This window comes from Orcinus orca, chromosome 13, assembly GCF_937001465.1.
Source record: "Orcinus orca chromosome 13, mOrcOrc1.1, whole genome shotgun sequence".
Classification (NCBI taxonomy): domain Eukaryota; kingdom Metazoa; phylum Chordata; class Mammalia; order Artiodactyla; family Delphinidae; genus Orcinus; species Orcinus orca.
Genome location: NC_064571.1, coordinates 37791887 through 37810969, shown reverse-complemented (window position 1 = coordinate 37810969; position 19083 = coordinate 37791887). Strand labels below are relative to the sequence as shown.

Genomic DNA, 19083 nt, shown 5'->3' with positions numbered 1-19083 from the left:
CAGTTTACGTTTAATGCTTGAGTAGAGAATAGTTTTATAGGAAAGGGGTTTAAGTCACACAGTTAATATTAACAATAGCAGCAATAATAATGAGATGATTGAGCCTGGAAAAATAATATTCTCCTTGGCTAGAATTTTAGGATTACTTGAACTGTGCTGTCCAATAGAACTTTCTACAAGGATGGAAATGCTCTACAGTCGGCACTGTCAAATATGGTAGCCATTAGCCATATGTAACTATTAAGCACTGGAAATGTGGCTAAGGCAACTAAGGAACTGGATTTTAAATTTAATTAATTTTAATTAATTAATTAACATTAACTAGCCAAATGTGTCTAGTGGCTATTGTGTTGGATAGTGCAGTTCCAAAGTGTTTTCTTTTTAATTTATTTATTTTTATTATTTATTTATTTTTGGCTGCTTTGGGTCTTTGTTGTCATGCTCAGGCTTTTCTCTAGTTGCGGCGAGCAGGGGCTACTCTCCTTTGGGGTGCGCGGGCTTCTCATTGTGGTGGCTTCTCTTGTTGCGGAGCATGGGCTCTAGGCTCACAGGCTTCAGTAGTTGTAGTGTCTGGGCTTCAGTAGTTGTGGCTCGCGGGCTCTAGAGCACAGGCTCACTAGTTGTGGCACACGGGTTTAGTTGCTCTGTGGCATGTGGGATCTTCCCGGACCAGGGCTCAAACCCGTGTCCCCTGCATTGGCAGGTAGATTCTTAACCACTGCACCACCAGGGAAGTGCCCAAAGTGTTACTAATAAAGCCTCTTTGAGTAATTTCTTTAGTTCACTCATCTATTCATGCATTTTATATATTTTTACATTCATTAACTCAACAAGTATTTTTTGAGCACCTTCTTTGTTTCAGGCACTGAGAATGTGATGAGCAAAACTGACCGGGGCCCTACCGTCACAGAGCTTATATTGTCTCATGGAATAGATGAAAACCAATCAAATAATCACACAGCTGGTGGGAATTAGGAGAATGTGATGGTTGTAAGATTATTCCATGTGGCTGATTTCTGTGAGGAAATCCAGGCTTTTCAACCTCTTTAAAGTCTTCTGATTTCCCACAAGGGAGTGACCTCTGACCTGGGATCTGAAAGATGTTTGGCCCTTTGAAAGGGATAGATTTTATCAGTTGACACTACAGAGATCAAGCAGGGTTGGTAGAAACAAATTTAGATAATTATCAGACTGACTACACATGTAAAAAAATCACTGTTTCTCTTTAGAAAGAAGAAGAAGGATATCAGGAGCTTGGTGGCTTAGAAGCATTAAAGCTGTCAAAACTGAAAGTAGAGCAGTTGATCATAGGATATCCAGGGAGTTTCCAAGTCATTCTGTCTCACAGTATGTAAAGGTACAGACCCTACTGAGTGCTTCTTTCTCTTTTATTGAAATAAGGTGTAGAAAACACACACACACACACACACACACACACACACACACACACACACACACACACACACACACACACACACACACACACACCCCTGGGTATAATTAGAAGTAAGACGTTAGGTAAATTACGTTTCCTTAAAGAAATATTTTGATGTTCTTGGAAACCTATACTCTTACTGAATACTAGCTAAGTTTCTGATATTGACAAACTGCGTCTCCTGTAAACATGCCATATGAAACAGCACTGATCTCTTCCATCTAAATATTTCCCAGTACCCTAGGATGGTCATCTGTGAAATAGATGATCTGAAGGTTCAGGAAACAAAACTATCCAAAGGAGTAAAATAGTCATCAGAATGTAGTTTGCATGTAGAATTCCAATCTCCCTGGAACTTCTAGCCGGTAATCTAATTTAAGCATGAAATGATATATGATAATTTGAAAATAATTATGTACTCTTAAATGAGAAGTCACTAAAGCACAGCAGTGCAGAATTAAAGTAGCATGTGACAGTCTCTAATTTTACCTGCTGTAATTTTAATTTGGGGTTCAGAGTCAGGGTGGCAATGCCTCTTCAAAACATTCTGATCTTGATAAAAAAATATCCAGATAGAATATCTAAGAGAAATACACTCTGTCATCCTCAAAAGAGTGTAAAAAGTGCATCTCGCACTTCCCACGGTGCAGTATTTCATGAATCTGTCTAGTTTTGTGGAATGCTGCCAGATGGCTGAGCTCTATTTCCACACATCCCCACCCCTTTTCTTGGTATGCCTGAGAGCATATGACTTAGGCTACAGCCATGCCTACAGCAAAATTACCCCGTCCTTAATTAACAGAAATCACTACATAACACACCTACGGACCATTCCTCGGGGTGTGTTGGATAGAGCCACTAGGAACTCTTAGGTCAATGCAGTGTTGAACGCTTTTCTCTCACCTACAAATATTAACATGTATTCCTCCCTGAACCAACAGGTAAGATCTCCACAAGTAACGGGACACTGCTCAGTAATTCAAGTCCGCAGATACCCTGAAGCCTCTGAACTAGATTGTGCTGAGTTCAAGTTTCTATAAAACCCACGACGACTGTCTTTTCATCAGGATACATGCTCACTCCCTCCCCAGAGGTAGGCATTGCTGCTAGGGGATCCCTAGGTTGTTATTACCCCACACCCAGTCTTTCTAACCTGCAGTTTTTCACAGGAAAGAATTCTTGTTAAGAGGGCTTCTGTGTACAGAGGGGAGGATGGGAGGAGTAGTGGTTTGGGGAGGAGAATTCAGCTCATTTCACTAGTGGTCACTAATGCCTTTCTTTCCAATCACTCCTCCAGGCCCAAACCATTATATAATACATGTTGTAGCCTTTTGCATGTAGGTTATAACCTAAGCAAATAATCTTGTGGAATACTTTAACTTTTTATAATGCAAAATTTCAAACATATCCAAAAGTGAGGCACACTAGTGTGATGAAGCCCCATGTATTCCCATCACTCAGCTTCCATGTGACCAACTCATGACCAATCTTATTCCATCTACACCCCTACACCCCTACCACTGGTATTATTTTGAAGCAAATTCATGAATAGTTTGCACTTCAATGGAGCAGTTAATAGAGGAGGCCACTTTTTCCCTAAAGCCGGCTCTGATTCTTCTCTTCCCAGCAGGAAGAAACCGTGATCCTTGAGACTCCCTAGCATTTTATTTCTACATTTCTTCTAGCACCAATCACGTCTTGTCTGGTATTATAGGTCTTTTTGTACATCCTATCTTTCCTATTGAACCCTCAGTTCCTTGAAGGCAGGACTTAGGACTAATTCATCCAGCATTCAATAAATGCTTATTGAATGAAAGAAGAAATGTACAAAGATGGGCTACAATGACTAAAATCCAAATTCGGATCAAAATAGATACACATCCAGCACTGGGAATCAGAGAAACAGACATTTCTTCACCTTAGATTTGCTGCTTCTGTTTATAACTCATAAGTAGAGACCCTGAGTTTCTTCCAAATCTTTAGGGAAAATATGTGTACCTTGAATTGGATGATAAAGGACTTAAATATGGTGAAAGATGTATTTGTTATTTACGATAATGTAGATAGAAGTGGTTTCTTGTAGCTATGCATTAATATAATACAAACTTGAAAACAGCGATCCATATCTTGCATGAAATAACAAAAGAAATTTGGGAAGGACAATTTTCTTCCACAGGGAAAGAAAATGGACTTTGGAGTTGGGCAGACTTGGCCACAGAGCCCTGCCTTCAGCAAGTGACTTAACCTCTCCGACCCTTACCTTCCTAATCTATAAAAGTGGAAGGAGTTTTTTCTTGCTTCACATGATTGTGAAGGATTAACTGGGATAGCATATATGAAATCTCCAGCACTGCCTGTCATATAGTTGGTGCCCTTATGCACTGGTAATAATATTAGCAACCACTTCAGAGTTTACTATATGCTGGTCCTGGATTAAGCAGGATACATGTATTATCTAATTAATCTTCACAGTAACTTTGAGGACAGTTAATATTTCCATTTTGTTGATGAGAAAACCAAAGTCTAGAAACTTAAGTAACTTGCTCAAGGTCACATAACTAATAAGAGGTAGAGCTGGGGTTTGGAGATTTAAACCTGGGTCTCTCTGACGCTAAAGAGGAATTCTTTGTAATTATTGTGCTGCCTGACTTTCTTTCATTAAAATTTCTTTGAAACTTTGTATAGAAAAGGGCCTTTCTTAAAACTTTAAGGAAAATACCTTTTCTTTCAACCACTTATTGCTGTTGTAATAGAACCTGAGAAATAAGCAGCTTTGAATAATTAGGAATTTTTGAAAGTGGGAGAGTTAATAATGGAAGGATGAACATTTGAAGACCACATTCACTTTTATTTTAAACACTTATAAGAATAGTGATTGTATAGAAAATTAATATATTTACTTAAGGGATGTATAATATGCAAAGACTTTTTGTAACACTAATTCTAGCGATGTTGCAGAAAAATATACCTGGAGGCACAACTTCCGTAAGACACCAACAGAAACAGCAGCATCAAAAATGTATAAAATTTACAAAATTTGGAAGATTTTAAGTGAAAAAGCTAGTAAAGTATTTAGTGTATGATATATAATGAACACGGAATAGATATTTGTTGGATAACATGAAGCATGAGTCATAAAACGCCTAATATATTAAGTCACTCAGAATCTGAGACAGTGTCCAGTGCCTAATTAAGTCTTATGAAAACCTCTAAGAGTGTATATTTTCTTTTTCTCTTTCTCGTTATTAGAAGTTCTGGCATTTCCTAAGTCTCTTAGCTCCATTGGTTATTCCAGTACAAAAGCCTAGAAAGGCTTCCATTGAAATATTCAAGTTGACTATTAGAGGTTGTCAACACTGTCCTCTTTGAATAAAAATATTTAAAGGGTTTGTTCTTCTAGGAAATGTAGTCCAGCTTGAAAATTCATCTTTAAGATTGAGCTGGAGTGGCTGTTCCCTACAACTCTCCACGTTCTGAACACAAATTTACTGTAGTAAAGAAAAATCTGAGTCAAATGTCTGAGGAACAGGGTGTGATTGAGCTAAAACTGCCAATTTTGTTACAGCATGTTTGGAAAAGTTGCCCCCAAACCGGCTGTCATGAGTACTTCTTAAATTAAAATGATTCTCACTGAATCTTTTGAAACTACATAGTTGATGTCCGAGAATCTCCCAGGAAAAGCCATTGTAAAGTCTCATGAGGACGGGAGCTTTTGTCTGTGGCACTCACCTCTGCATGCTCAGGGCCTGGCACTTGGCAGGTGCCATAGATCTGTGTGGACTTGGGAATAAAGGGAAATTATTTATGCCACAGTTCAGCTATACCAGGAGCCTGGCTTTGTGCTTATTCTTACAGTTAAAGCTTTCCCTAAGTGAGCTCTAAAATTCCCAGATGTTATAGTAAACACTCCTCAGATAAGTTTGGGATAACAACCTTGATATGGTTCAAGTCATATGTGGCAAAGTTAAACGTGCCCTAGTATTGTTGCACCCTAAAACTCCCCATGGATTTGGAAGCTGGCAGAGATAAAGCAGACCCCAAGATGGTCTCAGCTGGACAAATGTTGAACAGAACAATTGCTGCCTCCAGTTGCTTTTGACACAAGTATTTGGTGGGGTGGGGAGCAGAGGAGGATAGTACGCTTGATATTCGTGGACAGGCTCTTTCTATTTTATCCTGCAGCCTTTGGAAGTTAATCATAATAAATTAATACTGCAGGGTCGTCAAGGTCAGACACCCTGTATCCTATGGGGCACCTGGACTTCCGATCCACTCAGATAAGGGGAAAGACAAAGGAGCAGTAGCCACCTGTCTTTATTAGAAATGGTGCTTGGTGCCCTGGTAGGGCTCTGCCAGTCTGCTTTGGCTTGCACGTAGGTTGGGCAACTCACCACTAAGAGGTCCTCACGGGGAGAAAGGCTTAAGGGGGTGGGCAGCATGATAGAAGAATCACCAGATTGAAACACAAGTCTAAATATATTCATCTTGTCCTTGTCTCATCTTTAATGTAACCACTTGAGGAATTAAGTTGCTCCTGTATGTTAGGGTGCCTCAGTTTCCCTAAGTTTTGCTCTCCCCCAGTTTAGCCATGGGCAGAGAATACACTTCTACCCTAGGGGCTGCTGCTTGTAGAAGGAGATAATGCTCTTGCACACATTACTAAGCTCAGCGTGAAATTAGTCCCCAAAGGGAGGAGGCGTGACCAATGCGTGTCAGATGTTCAGGCTTTCTGCATGACTCCAGCCAGGGGCAGGGATGTGGCTATGGAGAAAATAGGGTTTGGGGAAACAAAGGAGCTTGAAGGCAACCAGAGTGCCAGGCTAACCCCACAGGATAAAATGCAAGGAGTCAGGAGTGGGATAGAGGGCGAGTGGGAGGCAGTGGAATAACAGAGGGAGGGGAGATCTTTGCAAGCCATATATTAGAGGTCTTGTTAACTGGCCTGGCCACTCACCAGCAGTGTGACCTTGGGCAAGTTAACTTTCCTGGGTCTCACTGTCCTCATTTGTAAAATGTCATCAGGTTGTTAAGAAGAGCAGATGAATACATGGAAAACATTTTGGTTTGCACCTGCACCCCGCCCCCGCCTCAGAATGCTCAATAAACATTAGCTCTTATTATCTGTAGCTCAGGCTTGCTTTTATGATTTGGTTTGATTAGTTGATCTACAGTTTGTACCAAGGCAGGGTTATTTTGAAACACAGAGTTTCCACTCGGTATCACTTCATAGTTTGAGTAAACTCACGTACGCCTGTGCTGGGAAAGGTTGGAGATCTTTAAGAAATGTTCTTAAGAAGGATTACACCTGCCACTAGGTGTGAATTATTTGGCTAATTTAGTGTTACAACTAACAAAAAGAATGAAAAAAAAAAGGCTTTCCTTACATCTGTCCTCACTTGGTAATATAATAGGAGACTTAGTGGCTCACTCTCTCACTTGTTCAAAAAAAAAGGCAATTAAAGAACTTCACAAAACATTTGGTTGCAAAGCCTGAAAAGAGTGCACATCTCGAGAGCAGTTCCTTTCTTCTGCAGGAATACATTTTCATTAGGTCTTGGGTCAGCCTGTATCTAGGCTTTGGGAGAGTGTGCTGGCTTAAGGCAGACCTCTGTACCAATTTACAGCGGGATCTGATTAAAAAAAGCCCACGAGAAGAAAGAAGCTATGAGCTTCCAGATAACTACATGGTCAAGAATTCATAGGACTTGAAATTCTGATCTAGACCAGAATGTGCTTTTGACAAACACAGGGGAGAAATTATTGTAAATGTGCTATGCTAGGTGGCCTAGTAGGAGAAGTGGGACAAAAATGTAAAAAAATTTTTTTTTAATTTTATTATTTAAATCCTGAGGTGAGGGGGAATCAACAAACTTTTAGGGTAATCTTTACTACCTACCTTACCAAGGGAGTCAAAACACTTGATACAAGGTCATTTTAGATGTAAAACAAGAATAACATGGAGGCATAATTATTATATACAAAACATAAATCACAGCAAACAGTGGGGAGAGGGATGGGCAAGATAGGTGATGAGGATTAAGAGGTATAAGCTACTAGGTATAAAATAAATAAGATTAAGGATATAATGTACAGCACAGGGAATACAGCAAATATTTTACAATAACTTTATATGGAGTATAATTTATAAAAATGTCAAACCACTATGTTGTACACCTGAAACTAATACAATATTGTAAATCAACTATAATTCAATTAAATTTTTAAAAAAATTACAGCAAACAAATTTTCATGGAGACTTGGCTAGTTCTGGTCAGGAGAAAATTTTTGGTGTATTTTCACTGGAGTTACCCTCATAGTGTAACCTAGGGGAGTTACACTAGTGTAACCTAGTAGTGGAGTTATTGGAAAGTCATTATTGTATAGTGGCTTCTATAATTAGTCTATGATTAATAGGTCCCTGACGGAAATTAACTCTGAGGAAAGCATCATAGGGAAACTCAGTTTTAATCTAGGGTTTTGCAAGTTCATACAATTGGCAGTGGCCTAAGGAGCAAAATGGGTTAACTGGTTAACTGAAGTGGGCCGTTACCAAATTGTTTGCATTCAACCTTAGTTTTCTTCTTATTAATAAAAAGGTAATGTGTTTTCAGGACAAATATTGTGAATGCTCCATAAACAGAAAAAATTAAAGTTATAAGTTAAATTGCCATAATTCATTAGGAGGGAAAGAATTAAAAGAGAAAGAAAAGTTGAACTTGATACTTTCAAGTTTAGTGTCAGAACCTTGAAGTCTGGATCTTGCCCATTTGTGACGGTGTAATCCTGAATAGGTAGGTAACTTAGTTTCCCTACATACGGCCTTGAGTAAATAACTTAATCTTTCTGGTATAAATTAGGAATACTTTATGAACATTTCATCAATGTCTACACAGCGAAAAATAAAAAAGTTATTGCTGATTGCTCAGCTTAGGTGCTCAGTGAAGACAGCAGAACCAGCCAAGACAAGTCTGAGACCTACTGCCCTTGACTTGCCTGCCTTGATTACTTACATGGCCTTAATTAGCCAGCTTGGTGCAGACTCCCTTTCACTTCGTACTCAGCAAATTTGACTGCAGAGTTGTTTTCCTCCCCTGTGAAAATGAGCAATGTTTATATTACTAAGATCTAAAAGAAAAATTTTAAAGATGACTAAAAACTAGAGCATGGAAATTTTTCATTTATTGAGCCTCCACTTTGTACTTTCTTGTATCACCCAAAGGGTGGCTCCTCACTCCGTTGGGTCACCTGCCTCTAGTTCAGTGGCTCTCAAACTTTTTTTTTTTTTAGATGTTGGCGGTAGGAGTTTATTAATTAATTAATTTATTTTTGCTGTGTTGGGTCTTCATTTCTGTGCAAGGGCTTTCTCTAGTTGTGGCAAGCGGGGGCCACTCTTCATCGCGGTGCGCGGGCCTCTCACTATCGTGGCCTCTCTTGTTGCGGAGCACAGGCTCCAGACGCGCAGGCTCAGTAGTTGTGGCTCACGGGCCTAGTTGCTCCGCGGCATGCGGGATCTTCCCAGACCAGGGCTCGAACCCGTGTCCCCTGCATTAGCAGGCAGGTTCTCAACCACTGCGCCACCAGGGAAGCCCTCTCAAACTTTTTTTTTTTTTTTTGCGGTACGCGGGCCTCTCACTGCCGTGGCCTCCCCCGTTGAGGAGCACAGGCTCCGGACGCACAGGCTCAGCGGCCATGGCTCACGGGCCCAGCCGCTCCATGGCATGTGGGATCTTCCCGGACCGGGGCACGAACCCGCGTCCCCTGCATCGGCAGGCGGACTCTCAGCCACTGCGCCACCAGGGAAGCCCCTCAAACTTTTTTAAAAAATAATTTTTATTGGAGTATAGCTGATTTACAATGTTGTGTTAGTTTCTGCTGTACAGCAAATCAGTTATACATATATCCATTCTTTTTTAGATTCTTTTCCCATATAGGTCATTACGGAGTATTGAATCGAGTTTCCTGTGTTATACAGTAGGTTCTTATTAGTTATCTATTTTCTATATAGTAGTGTGTATGAGTCAGTCCCAATCTCCCAATTTATCCCTCCCCCTGTCTTTCCCCCTTGGTAACCATAAGTTTTTCTACATCTAGGGGCTCTCAGACTTGACTAGCTTCAGACTCACCTCAAGGGCTTGTCAAAACAGATGGCTGGGCCCCACCCCCAGAGCTTCTGATTCACTGGGTCTGGAGTAAGACCTGAGAATTTGCCTTTCTAACAAGTTCCCAGTGACGCTGGTGCTGCTGTTCTTGGGACCACACTTTGACAACCACAAAGGGAACTGGCCTCCTGCCAGCTACTTAATTGTCCCCATAACACCCTCCCCTCCCCACACCTTACCCCTAAGCCTTTATCTCCTCCTTGGGCCCTTGCTTTCACCGCTGTAAGTAACCAGTGGGATCCCTGGCCTCTAGCTGCTCCCTCTGGGTGGCCCCTGCTGGGAGCTGACGTGAAGGAGTCTTACTTCCTCACAGCCCCTCTAATGCGTGACTCTTGATTTTTTAAATGAAAAGACAGACATAACTAGAGGGAATTACAAACATTAGTGGATAATGTGAAACTGAAGCTAAATGTGATTGTTCTAGTTCACAGAAGCTTGGGTTGAAAACCCCACCTCTGCCAACTGGTGATGGTGGCTCCATTACGATGGCCACTGTGGGCCATACTAGTGACTCCTACTTCCTGTCCTGGAAAAGACATTAGAGGTACCCGACTCGAGCCTGCTTATTCTGTACTGAGGAGTGAGATCCGGATGGGTGTCCTGACTGTTCCTTCCTCTTCCTTTGCTGTAAGTTCAAGATTCTGTTTTTCTCCCAGATACTACTGGGATCTGTAAAGTCTCACGGTAGAGAAATCTTACAGGTCTGTCTGGGTTTAGGCTCCAGTTTTCTGAAGAACTGAAGGAAACAAAGTGACCTTTTTGGCTTCCAAATATGAGGTTAAGGAGAGACTACAGAGGAGGCCTATAGGTTTATGAGAACTTCCCCACATTTTCAGGAACCTCACAGTGAGCTCCAAAACATTTTCCTATGGTTGCCACACGACCAACATGGAAACCAAGAAAGGAAACAAGGAAGCTAAGGGTGAGGTCTGGACAAAGATTTCCCTTTCCTTCTCGAGTTCCTCTTCTAGTAGAAGCAAGATCCAATGACATCAGCATCTTTGGTGAAAAGGAAGACAGAAGTGGAGGGTATACAGGGAGGGGATTAGTAGTCTGGAGGCACCCGACCTAGCAAATCCAGCATGGGTGCCCAGCATCTTAATTAGTGAAAGCACCATCTGAATGTGGCCTCAGTTGCAGGTTTGGGCCCAGATTCATCTGTGACTTGACCCAATTCAAATCAACAAGTAAACATTAAGCAATGATTATGTGTCAGGGAAGTGTTATGGGAAATAGAAAGAAAAGCATGACATGGATCCTGCTTTCAAGGAATCTATTATCTAGAAGGGGAGAGAAGAACTGTATACAAACCACTAAGGTGCAAGACAGACTGTGACTCTCTGGGAGCCCTGGGCTACGGCTGCAAATGGGCTCCTGGCCATATCCTGTGCATCTGGGCCACTATCAGAAGGTTAGAGATGGCTGAAGTAGAGGCCTGTGCTAGGGAGTTGGTGGCAGTCAGTTAGGGGATTCGGTGCTAAAGAGGTTATTAGTTGACTGCAGAAGCAACTACATACTTCTACCTAGCTATTTGTGATAATTGAGGCCAATTTTCAATTTTAATCTATATATTTGCATCCCTAATTTTGGTGAGGCCACTCTTCCCACTCACAAATCTGTGCTTGTAAATGACTAATTGTTGTTCTATCCACTTGAGTAGTTAAGCAACTAAATGACTGTATGTGCAAATTCAGGGGTTTGGAGACAAACACAACTGTGTTAGTGGTTGCATAACCCCAAGGTGGAAAGGGAAAATTAATAGGCAACCTGTGAAAATCATTACTAATGGTTTTCTTCTGAACTATCAAGAAATAAAATTACGTACTTGGTCTTTGGAACATGATAGATGGGGTAGACTATCAGACAAGGAACATAGCAATCTTCTGAGTAGCTGATGCGTTGTTATTTGAATCAGTAGAATCGGTATCAACAACAACAACAAAAATAAAACCAAACCATGAGACCCTGAATATTTTGAGGCCATTCCAATTTCAGTTTCAGTGGGTCTAGGGAGTTTGAAATTTTGTGTGGCTGAAATTGTTACAAGATCACCCAAAATTCATCATCCTCCTTCCATAATGGAACTGTTGCTGGGAGGTGGATTGAGGCCCAAAGAAAGATGAATCTTTGTGATCCCACAAAGATTCCTATGTTCCTGCAACCCTAGAACCACTTGCCTCTGCCTGCCCCCTCCTCCCTGATGGAATGCCACAGGAGAGGGATACCAGGAGGATGCAGACAGAGTAGAAACAAAGAAACATTTCCACTTCTCGTTTTTGTATGAGGCTGTACCCTTTACATGGCTGGACTCTTTTGGGAGTACTGGAAGAAAGGGGTAGGGTCATTTAGGAGCTCCAGGGCCCTTGGAGATAGGCACGTTGGGTGGGTATGTGGGATGGGATGTGGGAACTACGGGTAGAAAGGAAAGCTTGTGATGGAGCCAAAGTGATACAAATGCCCAGAGGCTCCAACTAGCTAATGCCCAGGCACCTCCAGCAGGGCACTCTTATCTCTCTTGCTCAGCATGATGGTTAGGCTCCTGAGAAGAAGTAATTTAAAAAAATAAAAGTGAATTTTGTCATAAGAAAACAATGAAATCATGCTCCAGTAGGTTGAAAAAAAATCTGTCGGGCTTCCCTGGTGGCGCAGTGGTTGAGAGTCTGCCTGCCGATGCAGGGGACACGGGTTTCTGCCCCGGTCCGGGAGGATCCCACATGCCACAGAGTGGCTGGGCCCGTGAGCCATGGCCGCTGAGCCTGCGTGTCCGGAGCCTGTGCTCCGCAGCGGGAGAGGCCACAGCAGTGAGGGGCCCGCATACCGCCAAAAAAAAAAAAAAGAAAAGGTGGATGGTGACTAGGCCTGGGCTTAGATCCTCACTGCACAGGGTATTATATCACATGACCCCCACCAGCAACACTCCCAAATGACACCATCAGCTCCAATTCCAAAATATTTTGATGGGCAAAACTAGTCTTATTATTCCAAAACTAGTCTTAATTTCTTCGTTTTATTAAAAAATTAAAATAAATGTGTGAAAATTGGGAGATTGGCATATTGTGTGAGTTGAAGCCTTGGCAACAGTGTGTAAAATCTATATCTGGGAATAGTTGAAACCAAGAGTTAGACTGTGCATTGCTTAGTATTACAGGCTTCAGTGTATTAAAGGAATATAAAATAAGTAGGTAACTTTTGCTTCTTCCTTTCACCTGAAACATAGTTAGTAAAGAGTAAAGTCTATGTAGTTCATACCAAAAAATACATCGGTTTGAAAATACAGCAGGAAAAGATTTATTTTTTTAAAGAAGCCAAATCTTGGTGTTAACAAAGCAAAAGCATTGTGATTCAAACTTTATAATTTGTTGAAAGTGCTTTCACATTGGTATTACTATTATTTCTAGTCTATTTTCCCAGAAGAGCAAAGTCAAGTTCGAGATGAGAGAACTGGCAGAACAGGAGGCCATAAAAGTGATGGAATGCCCAGAAGGCATATAAGAAACTAAATATTGATCTTTGTTCTTTCAGCGAGGACTCTCAAGTTTCTAAGGATGTCATTACAGCTATGGTGGCATTGGTTAATCTGATCTGCTATTCAGCTGTGGTCTTGCTCAGCACTGAAAGAACACTTTGTTCATGAGCTTCAGCTGACAACCAGAGAGTTCTCTAAAGCAAGGGTAATAGAGAGAACATTCCTTTCCATGTGTTATGTAAGATATTCAAGGTATGTAGGACTCCGAGGCAATGAATAAAACTTGTTTTAAAAAATGACACAACTAGCTAGTGGGAAGCAGCCGCATAGCAGAGGGAGATCAGCTCGGTGCTTTGTGACCACCTAGAGGGGTGGGAAAGGGCGGGTGGGAGGGAGGCTGAAGAGGGAGGGAATATGGGGATATATGTATATGTATAGCTGATTCACTTTGTTATACAGCAGAAACACACCATTGTAAAGCAATTATACTCCAATTAAGATGTTAAAAAAAATGACACAACTTATACATTCAAATTACTTTTTATCCTTCAAAGAGTCATATTGGAAGACACATACTTATCCTAGCAAAGCACTGCTCAAAGCATTTTGGAATTTTTTGTTTTAGTGTTGCCTTTAGAGCCAGGGTTAGGGTTTGTGAACCGCTTAGGACTAAATACTTAGCATGTCACCTCAATTTTTAGCCATGACATGGAAGGTTGATTACTTGTTTTGCTTCTCCATAGACTTAACTCTAAATAACTTGGGATATTTTTTAAAAAAACAAATCTATTCATTTACCCATTGATTCATTTAATCAGTAAATATCCATTCAGTGTCCTGTGTGCCAGGCTACATGTTAAAAGTTGAGGATTCAGCGATGCACAAGACAGAAATAGTCCCTGCTCTGTTGAAGCTGACGTTATAATAGGGAAGACAGACCACATCCATCCCCACAGCAACATGCTAACAAACAAATTTTAAAAATACTTGCCACTTGGGATAAGTGGTATAAAGGAAACAAGGGGCTGAGCTAGAGAAATAACAAGAAGAAAACAGTTTGTTAGATGGGAAAGGTGACATTTAAGCACAAATTCAGCCTCTAAAGATGTCTACTTGCCACCATTGGGAGTATTCAGATGAATACATTTTAATTTTGGAGAACAATTTTGAAGCCCGAGTGGGGGCACAGCCCACTTTCCCCACAGCAAATTTTCTTTCTGTAGGATATGAAAGTGTGACCCTAATCAAAGAAGTGGCTTCAAATGTGATACCTCAGTTACCATAAATAATCTGATAGCAAATAAGTTGTATCTCACTTGGCAGCCCTGACCAACTGATAACAGCCCTTTCTTTTTTTTCTTTTGGATTAAACAAACAAACACACAATTTTCTCCCCAGACGGTAGAGCTGTCTGACATCTCGAATGTCCCATTTGCAAGGCCCCAGGATCTTTAATCCTTCATCTACTGAGGCTCTCAGAGCCACCTGCAAGATGTCCTGGAGGTCCCCAATACTACAGAGGTAGTAGCACTTCATGCTATGTCCAGTACTTGCAGGACAGCATCAGCACCCTGTTTAGGTTCTCAAACACCTTCTCTAGCATGATGCCAATGGTCTTGAGAGAGATTCTGAGTCTGTGCCCTGGCTTCATGGGAAACCATGCTGAGAACCATTAATGATGTCTGCTAAGGGCTTGGAATGGGGTCACATAATGTCAGTTTGCCCATTATTGGAGATGTTAAGTTTGATCACTTAGGTTAAGCTGGTGTCTGACAGATTTCTCCATTGTACAGGCACCCTTCTTCCTAAAGAGTATTAAGAAATACTCTGTGGGGTAACATTCTGAGATTATGTCAATTTCCTGTTCTCCAACAATATTTCACTGCCAAATGACTTGCCCAAATTCATAGCTAATAAGTCACAGAACTGTGACAGGAGTTCTATTTCTCCAACTCCCAGCCCTGACAACTTCCACTCCACTGTGCTGGTTCCATTCATTAGCATGTGAACATTTCAGGTAGGATATGAAGAAGTCAGGGTTTCTAAAGACTCTAAGATAATCTAGGTGCTATTTAGACCTTCATAGACCTTCATTAAATGCATTGAAAAATAAAAGTTTCATTAGAAACTCCTATTTTGTGGGAAATAATTAGATTTCCCTCAATGTGGCTAAGGAAGCAATAAATGGTAACACTGCTAGATAGATGAATTGTTGCTATTGCTATTCAAAAGGAACAGACAGATATTGTGGCCAATTCTCCTGCCCCCAAATATTCTTAAGCAGGTTTGGATCCTGTTTCCTCTGCCCTTCTTGACTTGGAATTTTTGTTTTTTGGCTGTGCTGCTCAGCTTGCGGGATCTTAGATCCCTGACCAGGGATCAAACCCGGCCCCGGCAGTGAAAGCACAGAGACCTAACCACTGCACTGCCAGGGAATTCCCTGCCCTTCTGCACTCTGAATACCAGTATAGATTTGTTGGATAAGAGACTCTGTGCTGAGTGTGAGTACCAGGATCTTTCCTTAGAATCATTAACTGTAACTATAAATCAGATGGATTTATGTTCATTTCATTTCTTAAACCACACTGTGGTGGTTTTTATATGAATTGAGTTCCTATTGTTGAGTCTTTCTAAACATCAGAAGCTGTCCCAAAGACTTCCTGTTGTAGTATAGTCCATGGGGTAATTGTATTAGGATAATAGGGTTGAAACATTTCATAATTTAATGAGTTTGTAGATTTCTTATTCCCAGAATTAAAAAAGAACCTCTATGAATGTCAAATTCCATAATTATCTGACAGAACAGAATTTGGCTCTATTTAACCAACTGGCATACTCTCCATAGATAACATGGCTTGATTAATATAAAGAGCCCATTTCCCACACCCCTCCACTCAGGCATCAGAAATTCATTAAATATAAAGCCTTACATAATTCTGTAAAGAAGCTCACTTCTCTGCAGTTTTTCTAGCTTCTAAATTAGATATTAAAGAAGAAATATCATTCTTTAGGTGCAGGCTTTCAGCTTTCCCTGAAATGGAGTGGCTGGTTATGGTCCAGCATACAAACTGGCTTGGGTTTGATGGAATTTAGTTAATAATAATAATAATAATAAAATACAAAGTCCCCTTGGTGTTAACAAGCAAATTCTGGGGAGAGAGATGAGAATAGGATGTGGATCGAGTCTATAAGTGGCCTAGGCCTCGAAGATTCCTTCTGGAACTAGGTACACACATTTGGGTTTCTTTGGATTAGAAACATAAAAGCATAATGTGTGCCTTTAATTAAATTTTTTTTCCAGTAGAACTCTTACCAAATGGCCAAAGAAACATAGAGCTGGATAGAAACAACAGCTGACATTTATGTTCTAGGTATTTTACATGAATATTGTTTAACCCTCACAAACAACCCTTTAAGAAGGTACAATTATTATTTTCCTTCTTTGAAAGATGAAGAAACCGGAGCCCAAAAAGTTTAGGCAACATCCCGTAGGATAATCTGGCTTGCAAACACAAACAAACAGTAAGACTGCAGAGTCTGAGATCCTGAGGTCCCGAAGATAGGCCCTATCGCCTCCCAAACTCTGCTGCCTCTCCATGGAGGGGTAGGGAGACTTACAGTGCTTTTCACAGGAAGACTGCTAAGTGCTTCTCTTGAATATTATGATTATTTTCCACAGCAATCCTTTCATGCAGCTTATAAGCCAAGAACTGGGGGTCCATCAAGTGGAAAGTGACTTGTGTACGACATTCCCTGTGTTCCTGGGAGATCCTGGCAGAAGGCGAAGAGGCTCTTACCATTACTCCTGGGAATTCACCAATGGCTAGTACTCCTCCCAGCTCCTCATTGTGAAAGACAAACAGCATCCGTCCTAGTTGGAGTGTACTCATTTGATACTTGTTCTGTATTTCTCCCTAGTGGCCAACATTCCTGGCAGAGAAAAGGAAACCAGGATAGTAACCATTGTAGAGTATGAAATTGCTTCTTATCTGAATCCATACTCTAAACCCCCTTCAGTGCTTTCATAAATCATCCCACACTGATAGAATTATTTTTTATGACTCATAGGTATATTTTACTTTTCCAGTTTTATCCTCTTTACTTTCAAGGAGAAGATTGGATGATGGAGAAGAGAGATTCACCTGCAGAGCTATGTTGGATTTTATTTAACCCTGACACATAGACTGTGGACTAAAAAAAAGAAATATGCCCAGCTTAGTGTTATGTATAAAAATACTTTTTAAAGTTTTACAGAATATAATCCAATGACAAAAGTCATTCACTTAACAAGAATTTATTGAGTTCTTTCTAGGTATAAAGCACTGCAATAGGTGCTGAAGTACAAAAATAAACCTACCTCATCCCTGCCCTCAAGATGCTTATACTCTTGGGTGTAATATTGTGTGACCATTTGTCTGGGCCTGCCTGAGGCAGTCTTGGTTTACACCTGTTTCCCCAATGTAATTATAAACAATATTCTCTTTCACTCTCAAAAGTGTCCCAGCTTAGATGACAAATTGCATATACCCTAGCAAGACTATTTCCCACTAGATGATGTTTTTAAAATACTTGTAATTCTTGGATACACTATAAATAAAAAGTACAAACCGCAAAGCTGCAAAAAGTATACTGACACACTGTCTTCATTTTGGAATCACTATTCCTGTCTCTATATGTCAGTTGAAGTAAGTTCATTGCGAAAGTGTGGCATTTGGTCTTACATTATTCTTTAAAATGCAACTACTGTTCAATCTCTATTGAGAGGATGAAATATATTGGCTAGAAAACTTAAGAAGATGAGAGAATCCTGCCATAAATGGAGATAATAATATGTATCATACACTCAACCCCAGTTTTATAGGAGCCAAAGGTAAATAGGACACAGGAGCCCTTGGGGGCCAGGGAAGTGTCAGGTGGAGCAGAAAAAGCAACGATTGGAGGCATTTGGGGTCACGAGCCTCTGATCTCAGAGTTCAAGGTGGCGTCTTTCCCTCTCTTGGACTCTTTGGTCTCTCTCCCATTCCTATACGTACTGAACTCATTAGTTTTTAAAGTCACCTGCGATGTGCTTTTGTGAAAGGTTGGTGTCTGCAGAACATCTAATTACACATTACTTTGTGTACTGTTGTCTGAATATGTATATGTACGTATTTTGATATTGAAGACAAGCTATTTTTAGTTTCCTTTTGGGTATGTTTGGAGAAACTCTTAACTGTGGCTATGCTGCTATGGAAACAGTATCCATGTATACTGACATGTTTACAATTGTTTAAAACACTATAAACTTTCTAGGGCAAAGGCAAACAGCTTACTTCCATCAAAGTTGCTCCCTGGTTTCCTTTTTTATTAGTTTATTTATTACTCTCAGACCCATGTTGGAATCTGTTTCATCTGTGCCTGCATTAAAGAGCTGTTTTTTGCTGACGCGCATCATTTAATTGATTTCACATTCTTAACTACAGTAGCCCTGAGAACAGATGAAAAGTTTACCCTGAAATCAGGAATATTCTTTGGCCTTGCTAGAAAGTGAGAATTAAATACCTCCTAGGCTCCCAAATGAAAAAAATGGAATAATACCTCTTGAGGGTATGTTGACTATCTAGAATTTTCAAGTGTAGGATAATCATTTCAATGGAACTACTGTAATTATTATTTCTGTGTACAGAATGAATTTAAAGACTAGGCTAATTGCTTCAAAACATGCAAACCCAAAAAGGAGTTTTCTGGCTTATTCCAAGCATGGAGAAAAGTAGGTGGCTAAGAATCTTTACAATTTCTAGAAAAAGAATCTTAACAAAGCCACATGAATTGAAGTGAATAAGAACCATGTTTGTTTGAAAGTACCAGGAAAGTGATTTTTGGCAGGGTAGTTTTCCAGGAGCCAAAAAGTATTTTAAAGTGGAACCGGTAATTGTGAATCATACAATGGTGTGTCCTGACTACATAAAAGGGCACATACTCTAGCGGAGCATAATATTTTAAAGGATTTTAAACACAGAGTACTTACTCCTTAAAAAACTTCT

At 40.5% G+C, this 19083-nt stretch overlaps 1 protein-coding gene across 1 annotated transcript in view; it reads right to left on the bottom strand.

Annotated features, from left to right (window-relative positions):
• The window catches only part of PELI1 (pellino E3 ubiquitin protein ligase 1), a 130289-nt gene that overhangs the window by 87947 nt on the left and 23259 nt on the right, over nucleotides 1-19083 (bottom strand). Inside the window, exon 2 of the mRNA XM_033407212.2 lies at nucleotides 16858-16990. The gene's annotated coding sequence lies outside the window, so the exon portion shown is untranslated. The remainder of the gene's footprint in view (nucleotides 1-16857; nucleotides 16991-19083) is intronic.